Raw genomic sequence first — 18,601 nt, 5'->3', positions numbered from 1 at the left:
TCCAGGTAGAAGTTGGTAATATCAAGCCCTTGCCCAAATGTTCTCGGCATCCTGGCAGTAATCACATTATGCAGCACAAGCTTTATGACAGTCAAAGTTACCAAAGAACAAAGGACTATGATTTTGTCTTTGCCCAGACTGTGTTGGTCGTGCTTATTTGCACGCAGCTGTCTGCATCTGAGCTACATTTGCATTGAGGAGGGAGAGGTCAATCATCCACACCCTAAGGTTGCTCAGCCTACTTCAGACCCCTCTTTCCTTAACATCCAGATATTTCTATTAAAAATTGCTATCACATTTCCAAATTCAGAAAAACATTCCCAACTTCTATTGACTTCCCGGTTATACAAAATACTGCAATTCTGGAAAAGGGGCTGTAATTTCACTTTGTTTTATTTTGTTTTCACTATGCTGTTTACTTAAAAATATATTAAAATGACCGTAAAACATTTCTTTTTTATCCCCTACAATAGTTTACTTGATAGATAATGCAAATAAATATAATCTGGAAAATTATTGTGCTCAAGATAAGTTTGCACACTGTGAAGGCCAGAGAAGGCTAAAAATAGGAGGATTTGCATAGACCGAATAGCACATGGTTCATTACACTAACATAAGCAGTCAACCTTCCCTCCCTCCCACTCCCCCCCAAATATCCAGACTCTTCAGATCTTCAGGTGCTAACACCGGCCCGTATTAGCACTGGCATATGACCTACTTTTAAGATATTGTTACTGACCCCTGCCTCCATGCAGAATGCCGTCTCTGCTAAACAGTGGCCAATAGGGGTTTGGACTCTGGTGACAGTTTCAAATGCTTCCATTGCAGTCCCTCCTCTTCTTTCCCACTGCCTTTGCTTTTCACAGCACACCCCATATATCGAGTATTTCAGATACTTTTATTTCTCTTATGCAAGGCTATGATATTGTTTCAGTAAGGATGGTCTTGTTTTACTTGTCTCCACATGTCTTTCTTGCTGTAAAGGGTAGTTAAACTTCATTCTACTTAGTTTATTAAGCCCACCTTTAACACCCAAATTTAATTGGATGATTGTTCAGCCTGTTGTAGGTTTTATTGATGTATTTACATGATGTTTCTCTCCTGCCTTACCTAAAATTATTTTTTTTAGGCCTCTAAAAACTGAAGAGCTGATCAGGGAGTCCTTTGGTATAAGAATAAGGATCTTCGCAGTTTTTTTTTTTTTTTTTTTTACTATACACATGAGTTTTGCTGCTCTACTGCATTCTGGGGGCTGCTGATATCAGAACTTGACAGATGTTTTGTTTCCTTGGAAATAAAACTGAAACACTGATGTGTCTCATAGGAGAGGAACTCCAACGTGTTTGTTTGGAGTACATTGAAACACTACTCTGATACTACTTTGCAAAAAAATGCTTCTTTGGCTCTAGCTCACTTCAACCTTTCCTAGAGCCAGGACACCTTACTGTTTTTTTACAGAATTATTTTCACAGCTTTTCTCAGAAAAAAAAAAAATCCGTTTTGGTAAATGTTTTATGAAAAGATACTCTCATTAACCTGGCATTGAGCATTTTGGATGTCTTTTCCCACAATTAGACTTTGTTGGCTCGTTTCCTGCACTTTGCCTTGGTTTTGTGTGCTCTGTCTGTGTGAGATTACATGGGGTTTTCCTTAACTCAAAGAAAGTCTTATCTTTTGTTGATGGGAGTGACCTCACTATTTTTAGAACATAATGCAAGACCCATCTTTTCACATGAGCCTTTACTCAGCAACAAAGACTGACATCATGTCCCAGGGATACTTTTAAGAAAATAATCAGATTCATAGTAACTAGACACCAAAGATTAAGTCAAGACAAGGAAATCGAGCCATTTTACAAGATACATCTGCACAAGCAACTCTTGCTTGTAGCCACAGTAACTTGGTTTTGCCTAGCCACGGAACTGGTAGCAATGAAGGTACAGCAGCTTAGGTTTCAGCAATCAAGTACGCACCAGGCTCCTAGACAAGATCATAGAGCTACTGGGACTTCTCTAGACTACAAACATCAAGATCATGTCTAGATGGCTGCAGCTGTACCGTTCTATTACAGTGTAGCCAAAAGACAGTCCTCGCTCACAGGGGCCCCTCTGGCCAGCACCCAGAGAGATGAGAGTCGCACAGCCACACTCTGCACCTCTCTCCCATCCAGAGGTTGCTGAAAAGCCACACATGTCTGCTCAGAGGCTCCAAGAACATAAGGCTCTGGTCTTAACTTTCAAGGCTAATCAGTTTTCACCAGAGTGATTCAGCTGCATGAAATAGAAGTGTGAACTATCTTTATGGAAGCCATAAGACCCCCTCAGGCATTTCAGTCACTGCAAGACTGATGCTTATTTTTACCTCTAATCCCTGCCAACATTGTCATGAATGTAGCATTCTCTTAAAATCCCAACTAAAAAGGCCATAACACTGTAAAATCCAGTGTGACTTTGGCTTTTTAATAGTGAATTGTGCAGAAGGCAGTCAAGTAATACAGTCAGTGTCAGGAATACAAAAACCTGAAGTTAGAGAACTAAGATTGTTAGCCATGTGCTCTCTCGTGTGGGAGAGCAAACATCTGACTGATGTGAGTTAACATTTAAGAGTCTTTAGGCAGAAATATGTTGGGAAGAGGATTTATTCATAGAGAAGGGGAGATTGCAGTTGTTTTGCTACACAAAGTGGAGTCTCTTTACTTTGGAGGAAGCAGACACCTCTTCCTCACAGACACTCTCTGGGAAATGTGGCTGACCTCAGCTGTCAGGATAAGAATTTAATTGGGGGCAGAGAGAGAAACCCAGAGGGGGAAATATTCTACTGGCTGGGGACAACAGGCATTTGTGAAGTGCTATATACATTTACTATGACAACAAAGCCTTATTGACACCCTTTCCTTATTAAAATAACAGCCATTTTCACCACACGTGTTTCCCAAGTGAGGCAAGTGACTTACCTCCTTAACTTCAAGTATTCAAAAATACACATTGCTAGAGCCTTTCCTCAGAAAGCAAAGGAGCTTATAAACTATAATTTATGAACAATAGTTAGCATGCAGTGGATTCTCCCACTCATGAGCTACAAATACACTGCATACCATCAAGAGCTTTTAATAATTTTGTCATCTAGTTCTTTCGAAAATGATTTTAGATTTCTGCAATATGTTCAGCTGTGAAAGTGGCATATATCCAATCTTAACAACAGACTCTAAGCTATGAATCACCAGAGCAAGAAAAAAAAAAATCACAAGAATAATGTTTAGTCATATTTGTTGGAATATATCAGAACAAGCAAATGCAACTCTATCTATCTAACTAAATTTCTCAGTGCAAAACTCCTGAATTCAGTGGCAATTTTGCCAAAGGAAACCCTGATTTAAAATTCAAAGTACCCTCACACTGCAGTATTTCTGCAAGCAAACAAAAATATATTTATGAAATCCTATAGCAGCACTCGGGGAAAAGTTTTCTCCTCAGTACTGAGAACCTTATGGTTACGGGGTAGGCCAGAGCAGGGAGGGAGAGGCTAGGGTTTAACACTGAGGACTCTGGGTCAGCTCCAGTACAAGACTGCAAGTTAAATGTCACACTGCTTGAACAGTAGATGTCAGAGCCCTTATGAAATGCTTTTCACCAGCAAAGTGCTCATTACTGGGCTGCCTAGGGATAGCCAGTAGGAAAATCTGATTACACAAACAAATATCATGTCAGCTCACTTCAGGGAGTCTGTAATGTTGTTCCTCTTCCAAGTCAGGATCTGCAGACCAGAACCTTCCTCCTTCCCCTCAAAGCACTGAGCAACATCCATTCCTGCCACTGAAGAGACCTCAGTCCTTGTATTCTCTTTTACAGTGTATCCAAAGTATCCACATTCAAGAGTAAGCAGGAGAGCCACGTTCAATTACTTTTCCTTGCTTGAGGGCTTTCAAACTTGCATGTCTGTAAGGAAACACCCCAACTATTATTGTCTATTTTGCATTAGAAGTCTCTCTGTTTCATCCTGTTTAAGCTGTTCTGCTGCTGAGCAGGAAAAAGATTCAAGATTCTCTTGACCATAAAGACACAACAAGTGGCAGCCTGATTCAATAGCCAGGTAATCATCACACCAGAGGGGAAGAGTGCTTACTCCTAAAATGTTTTAGGCATTTTATCTACTGACCTTTGAACAACCTACAGGAAGATGCAGAGCAGTCCATATCCTGGTACCTAGGACAATATCATGGATGTGGGTTTGAACTCCCTCCAGCGTAAGATAGAACTGAACATGGAAGCATTGCAGTGGCCTCAAAATTTCACCTAATGTTTGCAATTCCCACATCCTTCAAACTCTGCAGCCAGAACACCATATTATTAATATCACTCCATAAGCAAACATTTCCAGCTAATTAGATCTCATGTTTATTTCTGCAACTGGTCTCACGTCCCTAGTAATATTGAAACCTCACCAGTTATAAAAAACTATCACAATTGTGGAAAAGGACAGCAGGAGCTGAACACAAAGCACCAATGTGTCACTGCACAAACTACCAAGAATTACCAATCCCCTACTCTTCCTCTACAGAACATGTAGCACCCCACAAAGTAATCTTTGTACTTTCTCCTCCATTTGTTATGGAACATCTACTATTGGAGAGGACAACCTTGAGAAGGCAGCAGGAGTGAAAGCACCAACATCACCAGAAGCCCTAACTGAAGTTCTAAACCTGTATTCAATAGTGTATAAGGTGTATATTACTCATTGAGACTTCCAGGTGGATATTTTCAAGAAGAGGCAGGACCTAAGTCTGCAAATGGCATTATTTATTATGCAAAAACCAGAGCAATCAAACCTACCAACATCATTTGTCCACCTTCTGGCTCAAATGACTATTTAAGCAAGTTCTTAAATGACTAAAAATCACTTCACAGAAAGAAAATTCTGACTAAATTTCGTTACTAGTTTCAAGAATTCATGACTAGAGCTGGTTGAGGTTGGAAGAGACCACCAGTGATGATCTAGCCCAACCTCCTTGTTCAAACAAGACCACCTTGAGCACATTGCTCAGGACTGTATCCAAGTTGATCTTGAATATCTCCAGGGAAGGAGACTCCATGGCCTCTCTGGGCGACTTACTCCAATGCTCAGTCACCCTCAGAGTAAAGAAGTCCTTCCTCATGTTCAGGTGGAACATCCTATATTTTAGTCTATGCCCCTTGCCTCTCATCCTATTGTCTGGTGCCACCGAGAAGAGTCTGGCCCCATCCTCTTGACACCCTCCCTTCAGATACCCACATTGATCAGATCTCCCCTGGGCTGAACAGGCCCTGCTCCCTTCCTTATAGGAGACATGCTCCAGACCCTGAATCATCCTAGTAGCACTTTGCTGGACTTGCTCCAGGAGCTCCATGCCTCTCTTGTACTGGGGACCCCAGACCTGGACACAGTACTTCAGGTGTGGCCTCCCCAGGGCTGAGAGGCAGGATCACCTCCCCAGACGTGCTGCGATACTCTTCCTAACACAGCCCAGGATACCATTGGCCTTCTTGGCCAAAGTGACACATGGCTGGTTCATGGACAATTGTTGTCCACCAGGACCCCCAGGTTCCTCTCCGCAGAGCTGCTTTCCAGCAGGTCAGCCTCTAACCTGCACTGGTGCATAGGGTTATTCTTGGCCTAGTGCAGGACCCTGCACTTACCTGTGTTGAATTTCAAAAAGTTCCTCTCTGCACATCCCTCCAGCCTGTCCGGATCCTTCCGAATGACAGCACAGCACTCCAGGGATCAGCCACTCCTCCAGTTTCATATAATCAGCAAACTTACTGAGGAGGCACTCTATCCCTTCATCCAAATCATTGATGAGTAATTTAAACAGCACTGGACCCAGTGTTGACTCTTGGAGGGCACCAATAGTTTCAGGTATCTAACTAGATTCTGTACCACTGATCACAAACTTAAAACAAAACAAGTATGGTAAGAAATGATTTGATGTAGGTTCTCAGCCACACTTCCCATCTTCCCTTGCTTTACAGGCACACAATCCTGGCAAGGTGATCGCTAAGAAAAGAGGCAGTGTTTTCCATTACGACCTTGGCAGGACATCACTTTTTAACAGTTGCTGTGCAGGAACCTTCCTGAATAAATTCGCTGTGAAACAGCAGCACCTTTTTAGTTTGAAACGAACTGACAAAAGTAATTACACCACATATGTGAAATTCTCTTCTTGTTAATATGCATAGCGGCAAGTGTTTGGTTTTATTAACCAAACAGCAAGATGGCTACAAGATAAATTGTCTAATCAACTTCCTGACTTCGAACTGTTGAGTGCTTCTTCCCATATATAACAGCATTACCAAGTTTCTCAACTGAGCGATGAAGCAGCACCAGCCCTTACTTATTATAAATGCTGGTAATGTATTCACAGATAACCAACTGTTAACTCCTTGCACCTATTAGCTTGTGGTTAGGTTTATCTGCTCATACATAAAAAGTCCTGTTGTTCCAAGTCACACTGGATTTGCATCCGCCAATTCCTCTTCATACAAATGAGCCTTTCCTGGGAACAGCAAGGTATTTATGTCAGTGAGTGATAGAAGTATGAATCATAGAACCATAGAATGGTTTGTTCTGGAAGTAACCTTAAAGATGATTTAGTTCTCATCCCGCTGCCATGGGCAGGGACACCTTCCACTAGACGAGGTTGCTCAAAGCCCTCTCCAACCTGGCCTTGAACACTTCCAGGGATGGAACATTCACAGCTTCTCTAGGCAACCTGTTCCAGTGCCTCACCATCCTCACAGTGAAGTATTTCTTCCTAATGTTTAATCTAAATCCACCGTATTCCAGTTTAAAGCCATTCCACCTTTTCCTATCCTTACATGTCCTTGTAAAAAGTCCCTCTCCAGATTTCTTGTGAATAACTGTAAAAGCTAGTCTGAGCAAACAAATTCTACTACTTGAAGTACTTCAGAAGCTGAATTTCAAACCAGCTTCATTGGAAATTTTTTTTTTCTTCTTTTCCACCTCATTCTTTTTTGAGGTCAAACCTTGGCCTGGGAGTCCTGTTCCACAGCATTAGCAGAGACTGCCTGCTGCGCAAATACCAAAAAGCCCAGTCCCACCAAATCTGGATGGCAGTCCAAATTCCTCAGAAACCCTGACAGGCAGCCAAACCAACGAGGAAACACAAAACTGTCTGCTTCAGTAACTGGCATGCTGAAAGTCCAGTGTTTCTCATCCAGGAGATTCAGCAGATCTAACAGAGCTGTAAACAAAAGTGCTGGATCTGTCAGCTGCAGGGTCAGTAATGCATTGGGAATGCTCCAGATCTATTGGCTTTTGGCAGTCCGTATCCCCCATAACCTGCTCAGTGGGTTCAGGAATGGATACCTTGGCAGAAACCCAGAAAGGATTCCTGCACACTAAAGAGAAAAGCCATCTCTGTTGACTTCTCCAATTTCATAGGCTCAGCAACTGTGGATGGGATTGAAACTTTTTGTGACAAGCTTTCCATTATTACTACAGCATCGTGACATCAAATCTTTTACGTCACTTCTACTGCTTAGCACTATTGATATTGTCTCTGTTGCAGGAAACAGAATTGCCGGTACCTGAAGAAATAAATTGGGCTAGCTCACACCATATATTTTTATTTTGTTGAGCCACAGTCCATTGTCCAGAAAAGACACAGCTCAAAATTATTTTAAAGGCCAGAAAGTCAGTGTTTTGGGTTTGCATGGCAAGGTTTTGGTTGCAGGAAGGGTATGGGGGTGACTTCTGTGAAAAATGCTAGAAGCTTCTCCCAGTGCCACGTGGCTCCAAGACAGACCTGCTGCTGACCAAGGTTGAGCCTTTCAGCAACAGTGGTAGTGCCTCTGGGCATGGTTAAGAAGGGGAAAAACCGCTGCACAGAACCACTGTAGCTTATTTGATACAAGCTACAGTGACACAGGAAAGTGACATCTTAAGAACTCAATCTTACAACAGACCCCATTTCAGGCTATTTGGCTTTCAGCAGATTCTATACATAAAGTGTTCCTGTAAAACCACTTACTTTGCTTCCTTATTCTTCAGGAAAACGCAAAGGAAGCTGGCTAGAGTCTGCATTTTGCACTACTGGCTTTCCCTCTGTTTGTGCAAAACCAGATTATGGTACATTTATTTATTTGTTTGTTTGTTTATTTTTATTGTGCTCCTTTAAATATGTGCCTTCCACTTAAAAAAAGCCACATGAACAAAATTCAAGTTGCTAGGATTATGGAACATGAAATAACTTATAGGAAGTAGTATACCATTAATCACTATATTTTCCCTTTTAAAAAAGATAAAACCAAAGTTTTTTCTTATAACATCCCCAGAATAATCTGCCCATTATCTATTTCCCCCAAAGAGGAAGAGAACATACAGCATAATTGCTAAGAAAGACAAGAAAATAATAATAATAAAAAAAAATCATGATTAATAAGGACAAGCAAAAACTCTGATGAACAAAAACATTCAATAACTAACAAAAATCTGACCCACATTCCTTGGTTTCAGCACCTGTTAGACTTTGAAGTGAGGAATAGACCTCTCACCAGCAGGGAGTAGGGGATACCAACTGCAGTCACTCAGATGCATTGCTGGGAGTGGGATGGGACACAGGTCCCAGCTGGGGCACATGAGGCCCCCTCCACTACCCCCAGCCACATGCTCTCTTTTGCTGGCAATAGCAGTTCCATCTATGCCTGACCTGACAAATGACCAGTCAGTCATCTGTCAGGTTGATTTACTATCTATCTTCTTAACTGTGGCTGTCTCTGGAGTCATGCTCCCTCCATTCCTTAATGTTAATTAGCTAGCAGGAGTGGGAGGGTCCAGGAGAGGTGTGTGTGACCCAAACTATAATATAAATGGGCTGCCCTGGATTGCCCACAGGTGTGCGTGTGTGTGAACAGTAAGAAAGGCAAGGTCCTTCCTCAGAGGTAGTCCTAAATGAGTGCTAAATGAAGGTGGTGTGACTACTTCTGCAGTTGGAAATGATGATTCCCTTGGAGTAAGACACTAAAAGCATATACTGATGACTAAGTGGTATTTAAAAAAGCCCAAGAGACTTTCTGAGAGGAACATATTCAGCCAGCATCCTTGTCAAACTCTATTTTGGGAATATACATCATGTGTTCAGAAACATATATAGTTTCATCTGGAAGAAACTGGTAACTTTTCCCCCTTTCCCTTTCCAGCAGAGGTAATGGCCATATGGTTGATTTGTTACACTTCACTGCTTGTTGCTGTTAGTGACAAGTAAGACAACCATAACTAAAGACTTTAAAGCACCCACTTTCTCTACCACTCCCCTTCCCTCCCCTCCCCTCCTTTCTTCTCTCTACAGTTTTGGAACAACTTTCCATTTTTGTCAAGACAATTTTGGATCGTGATCCTATCCTCCAGAGTGCTTCCAAATCTTACCTTTGGTTTTGCCATCTCAGATTTTATGGCTCTATTCCGTCTTGCTTTACAGATTCAATTATGGAATTCAGTGACCTTCAATCATTATCAGCTGTTATTCGAAACTAATAAAGAAGAATGAAATATTTCTCACAAAGTCTAGATGCATTTTTCATCAGCTGAAAGCTCTGTAAATTGTGTATGATGACAATCATACTTTTTTACTTGTGTTTAATTTGCCTTACTGAATTCTCAAAATAATATTAGGAAGATAAAATACAGGTCACTTTAGTAGTGGTATGAGGTGTTAGGAAAAGCTGGTTTACATTTTCTGGCTCCACCTGCTAATTATACTATAGATATTTCATGGCTTGTGCATTGTGCTTTTATATGGCTCATTCTTTCATGTCTCTCCGTTGAGAACTCCTGATTTAATAATCCATATAGCCAAGTGTCCTCACATCTATTGCCTTCTCTAAAAATCATCTCCTCAGCATCTTCCAAGATTAGTTGCCTAATAGATACTAAAAACCAAGCAGAAAATCCCAGTCCCGTGGCTGTGATAGCATGGTATATGTGACCAATAAGCACTATTACCTGGAGAAAGCTGGCTTACATGATACAGAGAGATGTGAACCTCAATATTGCTGGAGACAGCCAACTAATCTCCTCAGGGGTGCTTACAGCTTCTTTTGCACAGTATTTCCATTCTGTATCCAGTTATTACTTTGCATGCAGGTGGAGAACTCTGTAGTTTATCCTGAAGTGGCAGAAATAACCTCATGAGGTTTTAATTCCTTTCACCTCATCATACAGTAGAACTTTAATCTTAAGGAATAAAGATGTTGGCCTAGACCTGTTCAGTTTAAAATTAGTGAAATATGCGTGAAAAGCCTATCTAACTGAAGCCTTTTCTGTTGCCCACAGAAACTGCCTTTTACTCATTTTTCTGTTACTTTCAGCATAGGGATGACACAATCTGCTAGGTACCTACTATTAAGTAGGCTGAATCTGAGTTCTCAACATGTCTGTGATGGTTAAGTAACTGTAATGGTGAATTTACTCTTGCTGCTATGATTAACAATTTATGATCAGTGTGTTTATTATTGAGTGACTAAGAAGATGTGAGTCCTAATTTCTTATAAGACCATTCAGGAAGAAGGCACTAAAACTCTATATGATTCCTTATTACTCAGAAATATTCCAGCTAAGTTTCTGTGTCTTGTCTAATCACCACTGTGACTACTACCTCGGCCGCAGAGAGTTGGAAAACATGATGATAACAGATTAACTTTGAACTGTCTAGTCATCCCATGAAAATTCTCAATTAAGTTTCATTAAACTTGGGATAGTCAAATAACCTTGAGAGTATTCACTCAGCCCCTGGGCATTTGAAACACTGACAGTTGATAAAATATCACTAAGATATCCAGTGGCAAGACATTGATCTGTGGCAAGACCAGAAGACGTAACACCTATCACAGAAGGGAAAAAAAGTCAGGAAAAAAAAAGGTAGAGAAAGATGCAGACAGGAGGTCAGTGTCCCATCTGTAGAAAGAAGGTAGCTTTATTATTCTAAGGACTTTTCTTAATTCTTGAGCCTACTTCCACCAAAAATCAGACCAGTTCTGTGACTGTAACTATGATTTATGTATACAGGCAGCTTCACTGTATTTCAATTCTCTCCCTAACTGGGGCTTATTGTATTTTGTTCTGTGTTCAGCTCTGTTAAAAACATGAACAGTAAACTCCTGCATATACCAAGTCAAAGTGTTCAAGTCCAACTACAATTGCTTAAAAATCCACATTAGTATTTCCCAAGAGTTGCGAATAGAACTGCATTCATGCCTAAACGCACGCACGCATGGTGGGGGGGTTTTCCCACTTGAAGTTGGACAGGATGTTATCTTTCTTCAAAGAAGAGGGAAAAGAGAATAGTCATTCAAAACTGGGAAAACATAGAAAAATGTTAGACAATAAAACTTCTTGACAAAGACGAAGGTTTTACACAATGGACCTTAGTAAATGGGAAGGTTTTAGAGCCTTCTGGCCCTGTTAAATTCCTCCCCTACTTCCTTAGGCAGGAGTCCAAAATCAACAGGGATTTACATTGATGGTAAGTGACTATCAAAGCAGACTGAAATTTGTGATCTGACTGAACTCTGTAAGTGTCTATCTCTTTAGTTTGTAACCTGGATTTTGGAGCCACAGGCATCACCAGCAGTTGATGCTTAGCCCTTGATCACTTTGCAGGTAATTTGTACTTAATCCCTATTCATGCTGATTTCAGTGAACACTGTAAGATATTTTAAATATCTATCGAAAGCTCTGCAAGCTTAATGCATGAAACCGTTATTGTGTTTTGTGCTCTTTCACGGATCTGAGTTAACATTCTCTCCTTCATTTAAAACACACTGGCTATGCTTGCATTCACAGAGGAGGAACTGAGGTGCTGCTTCCTTCTGCCTTTTGTTTGTCTTCAGAGTGTGCAAAATTATTGTGACCATGGAAATGTTTTAAGCAGTAGAAAAAGATGGCCAAATACAATAAAATACAATGCATTCAGGTTTCATTACACTTCCTGTAAGCCCAACACTGGCTGTGGATGCTGGACTGCAAACCAGGTATTCATGTGAAATTTCAGGAACCTAACATCTGCTTGTGTGACATGGTCTCTGCAGATGCGTTACTAAAGCACTACAGCTAGCTGTAATCTCATGAAATACAGCAAATCCATACAATACTTCCGTACATTAGTAACCATAAAGAAATAGACCTTCATAAAAAAGGCTATTTTGATACCTCTGCTTACTCTTAACTGTAGCCTGAAATTAGTAAAATTTCAAGTGCTTGTGAGATAAAGAGCTTGCTGTGGCAAATTCTTTAACTAAAACATTTTATTTGTCTTTTAAAAAAGATCCTGGATGCTTGAATCCCACCTTAAATTCCTAAAATGTACAAAAAACCCTGACAGTTCCTACTCAGTTAAAACAATGCATTTTGACAAATTCACCTTTTTTAAAATGTTTTGTTTTATCTTATAAAAAACAAAGTAGTAGCTTCAAAAATAGAAACTTCCCTGAAATATGAAATGACATTTGTTGACACAATCTGTCTTTGTGAAACAAAACTGTCACACTTTGAAATAGGTTCACATTAAACCAATAGGATTTTATTTTTTAATCAGAAAGGTGCTGAAAAGATATTTCTCAGTTGTAACTTAGCGTCATAGAAAAGGTGTGGTAGCTGAGGTAACAGTTACAGGGTTTCCGTGACTCCACTGTTATGGGGGACTTGGTGGAATGAGGACAAGCAGAAAGTGCATCCTGTTTATTGGGGATGCATACAGCCTACGCTGTGTGTGAAGGTTATAGTGGGTATTTAAAATAACAAATATTCATGAATGATGCACAAGAAAATAATATGCACAAAAACCTCCCGTTCCCTTTATGAATACACCATGGCCAATTCTCTGTGAATATCACAGCTACAGGTTGGGTGGAGAAGAGATTCAGAGCAGTCCTGCAGAGAAGGACTTGGGAGTGTTAGTTGATGGGAGACTGAACATGAGCCGGCTTCAGTGTGCTCTCACAGCCCGGAAACCAACCGTGTGCTGGGCTGGATCAAAAGAAGCGTGACCAGTAGGTCGAAGGAGGTGATCCTGCCTCTCTACTCTGCTCTCATGAGACCTCACTTGGAGTATTGTGTACAGTTCTGGTGTCCTCAACATAAAAAGGACATGGAGCTGTTGGAGCAAGTCCAGAGGAGGGCCACGAGGATGATAAGGGGTCTGGCGCACCTCCCGTATGAAGACAGGCTGAGAAAGTTGGGCCTATTCTGCCTGGAGAAGAGAAGGCTGCATGGAGACCTCATAGCAGCCTTCTAGTATCTGAAGGGGGCCTACAAGGATAGAGGGACTCTTCTCCGGGGACTGTAGTGATATGACAAGGGGTAGTGGCTTCAAACTTAAACAGGGGAAGTTTAGGTTGGATATAAGGAAGAAGTTCTTTACTTCTGTATATAAGGAAGAAGTTCTTTACCCACTGTGAGGGTGGTGAGGCACTGGAATGGGCTGCCCAAAGAAGTTGTGAATGTTTCATCCCTGGCAGTGTTCAAGGCCAGGCTGGACACAGTCTTGGGCAACATGGTTTATTGTGAGGTGTCCCTGTCCATGGCAAGGGAGTTGGAACTAGATGATCTTAAGGTCCTTTCCAACCCAAACCATTCTATGATTTTATGATGACAAAAGTCTTTATTAAGTTTAGCTCTGTGCAGGTACACTTCACACATACGAAGAAACCCCAAACCATCATCTAACTATTACCAAGTTTTCTTTCTCATTCTTTTTTTAAGTGTGGATAGAGATATGGATTTCTCAGGGTCTCCATCAAACTGTTGTCATCTGCTGTCAATGAAACACCATGTACTGGAAATCAAGTTTCCTGACAGCCTCCTACCACACCCTGTGAAATTAGCATCTCAGTAATGTGTGAAGAAACTTAAATAAGACACTACAAACTACAGCTTCTATGTTCAGTAAGCATTTATTGTTTTGGACCTGAATGAGGGTTTTGCCTGCTGAGAGCATCTAAGCGGTGTCTGCCAGGTCTACACCTGAGGTTCCCTGGCACTGGTAATTCTCTCAGTTACTTAAGCAGAGTTAAATTTGGGGGAAGGAATCATTTCACCTGCTGTGCATTATTGGTCCAGATTCACAAATTTTGGTCTCAAAGTGTTCGCATACTGCAGTATAATTTAAAATAGAGAACAAGTTCATGTTTAAAATTAGCTTGGGCCCAAGAGCACAGGCCACTCTGTACAGTGCTTAGAAGCATGGTGTGCTCTGGCTTCAAGTCTTTAGGCTTTTGGACGCCTAATAGAGCTAAGACTCAACTAAAACTTTTTTAGTGCCAACCACATCTGCCTCTTCCCACTGAATTATTTGGAGTGCAGGATGAAGTACAGTCTCTGAGATACCTTTACCTCTCCACTGCTATCAGTTTTCCTTCATTATCCGGTATCTTATTTTCTGAAAACTAGCAGTCTGGAAGCTTGGGGATCTCCTACTGCTGTTACTAAGGAATGGCATCAAAAGGTTTTTAAAAGGGGGAGACAGCCTGTTTCCCTTCCATTTAGTTGCATGTCTCATTTTCATCAAGCTAAATGAAAGAAAAGCAGTTTAACATAGTTTTCTGTTATATGGTGTTGAATACTTAATCTGTTGTCTACCAGCAAGTAGTTGCATTAGCAATATTCATTTAGCAACAATGAGATTCCTTGTAATTTGCTTTTTGGCTCTACTTGCTAAAAATTACCCCTAGTGAGCAACAAGTTGTTTCCATTACATGTGTTTAATTTTAATATGCTTACAGGGACTAACAGCTGAGCAATTGATGACAGTGGAGTACTATAACAGACAGGGTTAAAACATGAGGAAAATACTAATTGAATACTTTGTTTGATGCATAAAGCTCTATTTCAGAAAATACATCCCTCTTCCAGCAAAATTTGTTCAGTTCAGAGACATTTTGGGGCCTTAAAGTGATCCCTATGATTTTCTAGGACTTCTGGATGTAAATTCACATGTAATTCTATAATGCCATAAAATACATGAACAATTGCCGAGGTCACTTCAGATAACCTTATTGCTTTTTTTATTCAAGGAGATAGCCCCTCGATAGTGAGAAATATGATATCCAGGAATTCCAGCTTGCCCTCATGTAATCTCCTTCACAGAGTACAACAAATAACAATTGTGTGAAGCACAATGACCTCAGATGCTTGAAAGCTCTCAAGCTATTTATGAATGTGGAGTGGAGAGAATAAGCGTGCATTCAGGATGAGGAAACCTTGACCAGAAAGAGCCCATTTCAGTTGTGAATTATTTTTGTACGAGGAAGTTTTAGCAGAAAACAATAAGCATAAGTACTGTGATGGTCAAATCAAAGATAGGTATATTCATTTTTGCATCAGTTCTGAGAGAGCATCATACCTTATTAGAGATTAGTGAGAGCAGAAACGATATGCGGTGTGTATGTCCTTGAGAAAATTCACACGTTACTATGAGGAGTCCTTGTATACCTGTATCAGTGGAGATCTAAGATAATGAGTTTTCTCCTACAGTTACTGTAATAAAACCAGATTATTTTGATTTGTAAACAGGTAGCTCTGTTTATCCAAGGAAGAAATCCCCATATTATTTCTTGTTGGTAAGTAACCTGCCTATGTATGTGGCTTACTGTCAAGAAAGAGATTACATACCAAATTATACATGGCAAATGAGCCATGATGTGTCCATTCCCCAGATAATAAGTGCTAATATGTCTGTGATTGTGTGTATGCATGCATGTCTGGATTGCAATCTTTTCTTTAAGATGACAATATTTAAAGGAGAATTTGTGGACTGGACCCAAAGAACTGTGCTACACACATTTACCACTTAACTGCTGCCAAATAAACAAACCAACCAACCAACCAAACAAAAGTAAGCAGAGAAAAAACGTGACTTACAGTTGTAACTATTTTTCTGTGATTTACAGCATCTGCAGTCAAATGTGTTATCATCACCGTTGTATGCTATAAAAAGAAACTTTTCACATACCCTCCACTCTGAAAATTACTTCACCTATAGGAGTTTTGAATCACAAAAAGCATTATTTTATTCACAGTGTGAATAAAATAGGAATCAGGAATCACCACGAAATTTTGCGCCGGAAAGAGATAGGTGCATTAAAAGCCAGAAAATATTATGGGGACATTATACCCAGGAGCAAATGTCAGAGAGATTAGGAAGTGAAATAGTAGATGCTTGGGAACGTCCAGAGGAGGAGAAATTTGAATGCATCTCTTTTCTCTACATTAACAAGGAGTTTTTAAGAATAGCATACTAAGAAAGTAAGGTGGGTCCTTACTGTGTATAATTAAAACAAGACGAATATTAAATTCTGAAGTTAAATTTCCATGTAGGATTTTGTTGACTATACAAACCAGGGCTATTGTGATTTATGATATCAAAGAGCTCTAAGAGAGTGCAAAAGCCCTTGAAACTGTGCTTGCTTATAACACACATAATAATTTTGGAAGTACTTTAGAATACACTTCAAGCTTTTGGATGGGGTGTTGTTGATTTTTTACTTCAAAGAATATGAAGTGAACTTCCCTGATGCTTTCTTTTTTTTGATAAAGGCAATTTTATGTTTAAAATTAAGAACTCTGGTTTTTGTATAATTCGAAAGTCACTGACAAGCATACAGTAATTATCTTCTGAGGTTACTGCTGTCTCATACAGAGTCCTCTCTTAAAAACTGTAGCTGAGTTAAGAAAAAGAAGGGATATTTCAGAACCTAGAAAATGAAAACATGGATAGAGAATCACAACAAATGCCACTAGAGACTCTATCTAGATCTAGAAACTAGTAATTACAATTGCTACATTTCCAGTAATGCCTTGTTAATAGTCAGTCCTAACTTCATTTAGGATCTGTGGCTATAAAGTCTTTGAATCCCACTACATGCATCTTCATTATGACCCTACAGTGATCTGGTGACTGCATACAATACTAGGCAATAACTTTCTAATACAAATTTTAATTCTCAACAAACAACTGTTCTTTTAAAATTGTATCTTGGTTTTGGGCTATTTTGGATTCTGTTTATTCATACACCATTGCAAAATAAGGAGTGTATGTCAGTATATGGTGACTCTAGTGAAGCCTTAGAAGATAGGTATGTTTTCTCTTCAAATTATGACTTTACTGAGGTTTCAAGTACACACTCTATACAAAGATTTTAAAAATTGGGAATCTGAAATCAAATTTCTCATATCTGACAAATGAGAAATGACGTCTAAGGTAATGCTAAATATTATGAACCAAGATGAACAGGTAAAACAAATGCTACTGGCACCTTTATCCTTACTTAACTGTGCCAATCTGAGACAAGAAAAAGTCAAGTGCTGCTCCTGGGCATTTACTAGTTTAATGTCCCTTTAGTGCTGAGCTGCCAAAGACACACGCATGAAGATGCTGAAGTAGCTTGTATTCCAGATGAGCTTAGTTTAAGCTGTTTACTTTCCAGAGTTCCATAGACAAGTTAGGGAGCAAATCCTCAACTAATATAAGGCATAATGTCATCATTAAAACTGTTAAAAAAAAGAAACCACTATTTTATTCTTTCGTGTTTTGAAATTTTATGGTATTTTTCATACAGCTTTTTATGGTATTTTAATCAATACTATTGGTAAATTTTTTAAATATTGGACAAGTTATTTTTTAAACAAGATCAGTATTCTATATATTTTCATGCTGCACTGCAAAACTGTCTCCGGTTTGCATCCTCAGAAGTCGGTGTTTTTACAGTTCACAAGAAATAGGCAGATAATCAGGTTAAAACATAAGGAAATAAGAAAGAAGTCTAAAAAACAAATAATCTTCTCCTTGCACACCAATCTGCTTTTTGAAGTAATATTGTCTCCACGACCATAGGATTTCAGTGCATTGCACTTTTTAATCTTTCTACTCATCGGCATAAGAAATCACTATTATTTTCCCCACTTTATTTTCTGTGGGTGGATACATAGAGATCTGCAAATGTAACTAAGAACCTCAATTTCATTGGAAATAAGTGTTCTTAAATACTTTTGAGAACTTAGCAGTTCGTGGTACAACACAAATATGAACCCCTATCTCTTAGGTGGCAAGCTACTACCCAACCAAGGAGGCTATGCTGCCTTATTCTCTAAAATGCCAACAGTTAAGTAAAATAGCTCAGAATTCTTACACCAGCCTGAGAGCAACAGGCATGGCCCAGTTTATGACAATACAATTAAATTCTTTTTCCTTAAAAGAGCAGCTGTGTCCACACTGCTCAGTGGAAAATATCTCTAGTCCTTGTTAACTCCTGAACTGTGTCTTGGTGTTTGTGAGGATGATAGCTGGTGTGAGTCAAAACTGTGCTATGGTGCATGCTAAAAACTAAACAATGACTACAGGACACTATCTGGGCTTATGTCCCAGCTGTATTGAATGGTAGCGTAGATATAGCCAATTACAGCAGTTACAAGCCTTCTAAGACATCAGTATTTAAGAAAAGAAGTAAGATTGGGAACTTCCCCACATGGGGGTGGACCTAGCTGCTTTGGTCTCTGTGTATAGCACCACACCCAGACTATTTTGTGTTAAACTCTGTACAATGGCTATCATGTC

This window comes from Strigops habroptila, chromosome Z (genome assembly GCF_004027225.2).
Source record: "Strigops habroptila isolate Jane chromosome Z, bStrHab1.2.pri, whole genome shotgun sequence".
NCBI classification, from domain to species: Eukaryota; Metazoa; Chordata; class Aves; order Psittaciformes; family Psittacidae; genus Strigops; species Strigops habroptila.
This window is presented reverse-complemented; position numbering follows the sequence as displayed.